Below are 8,024 nucleotides of genomic sequence, written 5' to 3'. Positions count from 1 at the left end.
GATATTCACGGAAAATATCGTGCATAAAAGACTGGAAGACAGAAGGAGCATTAGAAAGTCCAAAAGGCATCACCAAATACTCGAAATGGCCCTCAGGCGTATTAAATGCGGTTTTCCACTCATCACCCTGCCTTATCCGCACAAGATTATACGCACCCCGAAGATCAATCATAGTGAACCATTTAGCCCCCTTAATGCGAGCGAACAAATCAGTCAACAATGGCAAAGGATACTGATATTTGACTGTAATCTTATTCAAAAGACGATAATCTATGCAAGGCCTCAAGGAACCATCTTTTTTGGCCACAAAAAAAAACCTGCTCCCAAAGGGGACGAAGATGGACGGATATGTCCCTTTTCCAAGGACTCCTTAACATAATTCCGCATAGCAGTATGCTCTGGCACTGACAGATTGAACAAACGACCTTTAGGGAATTTACTGCCAGGAATCAAATCTATAGCACAATCGCAATCCCTGTGAGGAGGAAGCGAACTGAGCTTAGGCTCCTCAAAAACCTCCCGATAATCAGACAGAAATACTGGAACCTCAGAAGGAGTAGATGAAGCGATAGAAATCGGAGATGCATCATCATGAACCCCCTGACATCCCCAGCTTAACACAGACATTGTTTTCCAGTCCAGAACTGGGTTATGAGTTTGTAACCATGGCAGACCAAGCACTAAGACATCATGTAAATTATACAGTACCAGGAAGCGAATCACCTCCTGATGAACGGGAGTCATACGCATGGTCACTTGTGTCCAGTACTGAGGTTTATTCATAGCCAAAGGTGTAGAGTCAATTCCTTTCAAAGGAATAGGAACTTCCAGAGGTTCCAGACTAAACCCACAGCGATTGGCAAATGACCAATCCATAAGACTCAGGGCAGCGCCTGAATCCACATAGGCATCGATGGAAATGGATGATAATGAACAAATCAGCGTCACAGACAGAATGAACTTAGACTGTAAAGTATCAATGGCAACAGACTTATCAACCTTTTTTGTGCGTTTAGAGCATGCTGATATAACATGAGCTGAATCACCACAATAAAAACACAATCGATTTTTCTGCCTATAATTTTGCCGTTCACTTCTGGACTGAATTCTATCACATTGCATTATCTCAGGTGCCTGTTCAGAAGACACCGCCAAATGGTGCACAGGTTTGCGCTCCCGTAAACGCCGATCAATCTGAATAGCCATAGTCATGGACTCATTCAGACCTGTAGGCGCCGGGAACCCCACCATAACATCTTTAATGGCCTCAGAAAGGCCATCTCTGAATTTTGCAGCCAGAGCGCACTCATTCCACTGAGTAAGCACCGACCATTTCCGAAATTTCTGACAATATATTTCTGCTTCATCTTGCCCCTGAGAGAGAGCCAATAAAGCTTTTTCAGCCTGAATCTCTAGGTTAGGTTCCTCATAGAGCAAACCCAATGCCAGAAAAAACGCATCCACATTGAGCAACGCAGGATCCCCTGGTGCCAATGCAAATGCCCAATTCTGAGGGTCACCCCGCAGGAAAGATATAACAATCTTGACCTGCTGAGCAGGGTCTCCATAGGACCGAGATTTCAAGGAAAGAAACAACTTGCAATTGTTCCTAAAATTCAGAAAACTAGATCTATCTCCAGAAAAAAACTCTGGGATAGGAATTCTAGGTTCAGACATAGGCGTATGTACAACAAAATCTTGTATATTTTGAACCTTAGCAGCAAGATTATTCAGGCTGGAAGCCAAACTTTGGACGTCCATGATAAACAGCTGAGGTCAGAGCCATTCAAGGATTAAGAGGAGGAAAGAAGCAGCCAAGCTGCAATTAAGGCTAGGCAGCAAACACTGAGGAGGGGAAAAAAAAAAAACTTACTCAGACTACTTTTCCTCCTACTTCAGCCAAAACGATGACCAATTTTTTTTTTCTTTTTGGCCGGCTATACTGTCATGATCCCAATGGCAGGGGATCACAAAAGGACAAGCACAAAAACAAAACAAGCTCTAGGGAGATGGAACCTGAGCTGACCGCGATCCTGAACCTAAACACACAACTAGCAGTAGCCGGGGAACGTGCCTACGATGATTCCTAGACGTCTCGCGCCAGCCGAAGGATTAACTTCCCCTATCAGAAGAAACACAGACCTCACTTGCCTCCAGAGAAACACCCCACAGAAATAGCAGCCCCCCACATGTAATAACGGTGAAATGAGAGGAAAGCACATACGTAGTTATGAAAATAGAATCAGCAAAAATGAGGCCCGCTAAAGCTAGATAGCAGAGGATACAAAAGTGAACTGCGCGGTCAGCGAAAAACCCTTCAAAAACCCATCCTGAAATTACTTGAACTCATGTGCCAACTCATGGAACATGAGGAGTAATTTCAGCCCACTAGAGCAACCAGCAGCAAGGAATCACATAACTGCAAGCTGGACTAAGACAAAAATTAAGCAAAACGTGGAACAGGAAAATCAAAACTTAGCTTGTCCTGAAGATAACAGACGCAGGGAGCAGAGGTAAAAAGACACGCTGATTACATTGATAGCCGGCGAGGAAATGACAAAAAAGCCAGGTTAAATAGGAAACTCCATAACCTGATGGAACAGGTGGAGACCAGAGACCGCAGAGAACACAAGTCACCCAGTACCATCAGTAACCACCAGAGGGAGCCCAAAAACCGAACTCACAACAGATAAGCCCCCGATGTTAACTGAAAGAGGAGAAAAAGACGTTAGATTATACTCACCCAGGGGCGGTCCCGCTGCTGGTTAGGTCGGATGGGCATCTCTGGTCCGCTGCGGCGCCTCCCATCTTCATTACAAGATGTCCTCTTCTGATCTTCAGCCACGGCTCCGGCGCAGGCGTACTTTGCTCTGCCCTCTTGAGGGCAGAGATTAGTACTGCAGTGCGCAGGCGCCGGAAAGGTCAGAGGCCCGGCGCCTGCGCACTGCAGTACTTTGTCTGCCCTCAACAGGGCAGAGCAAAGTACACCTGCGCCGGAGCCGTGGCTGAAGATCAGAAGAGGACGTCTTGTAATGAAGATGGGAGGCGCCGCAGCAGACCGGAGACACCCATCTGACCGGACCAGCAGCGGGACCGCCCCTGAGTGAGTATAATCTAACGTCTTTTTCTCCTCTTTCAGGTAACATCGGGGGCTTATCTACAGCATTACAGAATGCTGTAGATAAGCCCCTGATGCCGGTGGGCTTACCTCACCCGCCATTTTCGGGGTGACAGGTTCCCTTTAAATTTTTACCTCCAAAATTTTGTTTTAGCATCAGATTTCACATTTTCACACAAGAAGTGGGTAAAAATGGCACCATAATTTGTCCCACAATTTCTTCTGAATGTTGCAATACCCCATATGTGGCTGCACAGTACTGCCTAGCCACATGGAGAGACTGGGGAGGGAGGGAGTGCTATTTGTCTCCTGGAGCACAGATTTTCCCAGAAAAGTTTTCAGACTCCATTTAAGTGCTAGAAGAGCAGAATCCCTCCCTCAAGTGACTCTATTTTGTAAATTATACCCCTTTGGGAATTTATCTACACGTGTAGTGACAATTTTGACTCCATTTGTGTTTTCCAGTAACAAGCAGAAAAGGATGTTGCCAAGTGAAAATGGCAAACTGCCATTGTAGAGACCAGCATGCTGTAGTAATCAATACATTGTTGTGATCAGTACCTTATTGTGAACAGTACGTTATGCCCAGCTCATGCATCTGGAAACATGAACCTGTAAGTTAGGCGGGCTATCATCGCTTCAGAAATACCAAACATGTGGATGCTATATGGGGTTTAGGTACACTGTGTGGCTCAGAAGGGATTTGGATTTGGGAGTGCAGTATTTGCTAAATTTCTTTTGAGGTGCTAGGAGCCATGTAGCTTTTACAAAGCCTTTATGCTACCATTAACATGGAAGCCCCTATATTTCCATTAGTAAATGATGGACCTGAGTGGGGACTTGCTTTTTTTTGTGGATTGAGTTGAATCTTTTGTTAGGAACATTTTACATAACGTTTGGGATCACATTTATCGGGCCCTCTACACTGAACACTTACATTGGGTTTCCATCTAAATCTCTGAGTGACATGTTTCAGATATAACCCCAGAGGGATCCATTCACTATAATGAGGCAGCAGAGTTACTCAGGACTCCGTTTGGCCCTTTTCAGCGGTGTCCTTTTCAGAAGTGCACAAAACAGTGGTCGACGACACTTTCATGCAATCCTAAAAAGACGGACGCCGCCGGATCACAGTTCCTATAGCATCCACAGTTCCTCCATCTGCCTCATTATAGGGAATATTCCGACGGGGATTGAATCTGAATCACTTATTTCAGAGATTTACACAGAAACCTTGGTGTAAGTGCTCAGGGCTGGCTGCTGTCACACACTAAAAAACGCTTTTTATTTCAAAAACTAGTGTATGCATCACCATATTTTGAGAACTATAATTTTTCAATATTTTGGCCCAAAGAGTCATTTGAGGGCTTCTTTTTTGCGAGACAAGTTGACTTTTTTGGTACCATTTTCAGACACATGACATTTCTTGATCGCTTTCTATTCCGATATTTGGAGGCAGAATGAACAAAAACCAGCAATTCAGGAATTTTTTTGAGTTTTTTTAATGCCGTTTTTTGTGTGTGGTAGCATTGATAAGGCAGTTTTATTTTTCGGGTCAGTTTGATTACAGTGATATCCCATTTGTTTTTTTATGTTTTGGTGTTTTTACACAATGAAAACTATTTTATATAAAAAAAAATCATTATATTTGCATCACTATTATGCGAGGTCTAAATTTTTTATTTTTCTGCTGATGGAGCTGTGTGATGGCTATTTCTTTGCGGGACAGGATCATTTTTTTCAGCAGTATCATGTTTATTTATATTCTTCTTTTTGCTTGTGTTTTACTCCACTTTTTGTTCGGTGGTATGATGATAAAACATTGTTTTTGCCCTATTTATGGTGTTCACTAAAGGGGTTAAGTCATCGTACAGTTTTATAGGTAGAGTCGTTGTGGATGCTGTGATACCAAATATATTTACTTTAATTGTTTATATTTTTTCATATAAATATTTATTCATGGGTACAATATATTTAGATTTTTTTCATTTTTTTAATTTATTCTTAATATTTTTAAAAAAAATTAAAAACTTTTCATGTTGTCCCACTATGAGACTCACTTTTTGCAGGTTGATCGTTTGTATAGCATAGAAATGCAGAAGCATCCCTATGCTATGCAATCTGTAAGTGCTGCACTGACAGGCAAAGTTGCTTTATCAGGTTCTGAGCATGATCAAGCAACTTTGCTAGCTCTGTTGACCCGGATGTCGTCTTGATGACATCGTGTCACCATGGCAACAGCCGGGAACCCACGATGACGTCGCAGGCTCTCTGACCCAAGGTCAGAGGGGCTTTCTTCCCTCTGCCTGCTTCCAAAAGAAGCATTTAGGGCATTAAAATGCCAGGAGTAGTGTGGGACCGCTCCTGGCACTGAGTTCCAGGTGTCAGCTGTCAGAATCAGCTGACAACCGACGGCATTCACTCAAACACAGCCTCTGTGCATGCAAAATCGCCAGGATGTAGCCATACGTCTCAGGTCAATAAGTACCAGGTCACAGGGACATATGAATATGTCTCAGGGGGTAAAGGGGTTAAGGTACTGTTACTGCTGTATATCACAGATGTACTTATTCCCAGTTCCACACTGATCGGAGAAGATAAGACTGCTAGGAAAATTCACTGTATATCACTTGAATCTTGGATTTCTATTCCCAGACAGACTATCACTACCATTTTCAATATGGTACTTCACAACTACACTACAATTTCATTATACCTTTATCTATTCCTGTGTTGTGTGCTCTGAGCTTCTATCCCTACACAGTACAGGCATCAAATGACATTGTTTGTCCATCTGCCTGTGGTAGCTGCACTCATTGACTGTGCCACACCATGTGATCGGATTACTGCAGGGCATTTGAGGAATACAGATGCCATTAGCCCTCTCACTGAGTATGCAGCATATGTGAAGTGGCACTGGATATTTTTTTTTTTAAACTGCAAACTGTGCATCTTATTGCAGATTTTTCGAATTTGCCTGCAACGACAGATTTCAGGAAATTCTACTTGAACACTATCCTATCCGCTCATCTCTAGTAGAGACCAATAATGCCAAGAAACAGTGCAACAAACAGGATATTTAAAGTTCATAATGATGACAGTATGTTATGTACAGGCTACTCTGAAGGTGTGATCAAATGTGACCTGTGGGGTCTGTGGTGTGGTGCTGCATGGCTCTTTCTGTATGGAATAGCCTAGTCTATCTAAATGACTGATTTTAACACTTGTAAAAAAAAAATTTGTGTGATACAGTGTGTCAGGTGGAGAGTTTTATCGCAGTGGGGGCATGTCAAAAAACTTTCTGAATCAGCTGGGCCTATGAGTAGGTGTAGAACAGGTGGATTGTCAGAGAGCATGGAAGCCATAGTGTAAGGGAGACTGCAATCTATCCTTTATAAATCATCACCAGAGATTATTTAATAAATTGTGGCTGAATGGCGATGTGGCGCATCTCTAGCCGACTCTCAATGGAACACAAGCTACAACAGAGAGACTGAAACAGGAGTATGCGGAGTAGAAAGATTGAAATAGTAATTTTACTTAACAAGTTTGTTTTAAAATTACAGTTTGTAAAAGTGTGTAGGAAAGACAAACAATCGAAAGACAGCCATGACTACATCAAAACCACATCAAGTCAAGTGACACATGCATAGAATGTATTTGCATGTAGGAGCAGCACAGTACCAGCCCATTAATACATATCTGTCTCAGACCAAGTGGACACAAATGCAAGGTTTGGAAGGGTACATCTTACCAATGTGGAGAGACTCAGGCTGTCAGGAAAAATGGATGGCAAGACCACTGGATACTTGACCAGGATCGATGGGGGCCTCAATGCAGAGCTATATGTGAGTATCCTGCAAGATGAGTTACTTCGTACAATGGGTACGAAAAGAAGGACATAAAGTTCCAGCAGGACAATGACCTGAAGCATAAAGTCGATATTGGCGAAGAAATTGGTCAATGACAATGAAGTAGGGGTGCTGGATTGGCCTCCACTATCTTCAGACCTCAACTCAATCAAACATTTGTGAGTAGAGTTGAAGAAAAAGCTGTTTACATACCCAAGTCAGTTGACCAGCATGCATCAACTTTGGGAAAATGTAGAAAAGACCTGGGATCAGATTCCGGTCAAGACATGCTTGAATCTGATCGAGAGCTTGCCCAGAAGGATTCAGGCAGTGTTGAAAGTCAATGGTGGATTTACAAAATCCTAGCTAAATAATAAAAATAAAAATTTAGATTTTTAGGAGCAAAACAGTAACAATGCAGTGACAGACATGACAAGAATCTGCATAACTAATCATATGCAAAAATAGTTGCAAGTCAAATTTATGTAAGAGATAGCCAAGATGATTGTCTATAAAATGATGGTAGTTTCACATTCGAAGCTGTAGTGGATGGTGAAATCTGAAGCCTGAAAGTCAAAAGTTCAAAACATTGTTACCATTTTGCTCTTCAGTGTATCTCATTTATAGCTTAACAATTGTTTTGCAATCTCAATAAGTAAATGGATTTTTAACTATGGCATGTTCTTTTTTTGGGGGGAAAAATGTAAACCCCTCCTTTGTGATATGGAGGGCAATGTTTAGTACGTAAAAAACATTCTTGGACTTCAATGTGATAACACAGTTCTATTACAATACAAAAATCTAAAATTCGAAATGTTAAAAGATTCTTGACTTGTTGAGATATGCATTTAATAATTCCATGACATGGGCATAAATGCAGCGCCCCAGGGTCCTGGTCGTTGCAGTAATGTCATTCTTCCACCAGGGGGAGTGATGTTACGTCTGAAGGCAATAAAGGAGATCACTTTACCAGGTATCACAAACCATTCAACACACTTCACACTCCAGCCCATCAGGGGGAGCTATGCTCCTATTTAGTAAGGCACTCTTCACAA

Source organism: Ranitomeya imitator, chromosome 3, assembly GCF_032444005.1.
Source record: "Ranitomeya imitator isolate aRanImi1 chromosome 3, aRanImi1.pri, whole genome shotgun sequence".
NCBI lineage: Eukaryota > Metazoa > Chordata > Amphibia > Anura > Dendrobatidae > Ranitomeya > Ranitomeya imitator.
Note: the sequence above shows the minus strand (reverse complement) of the source record.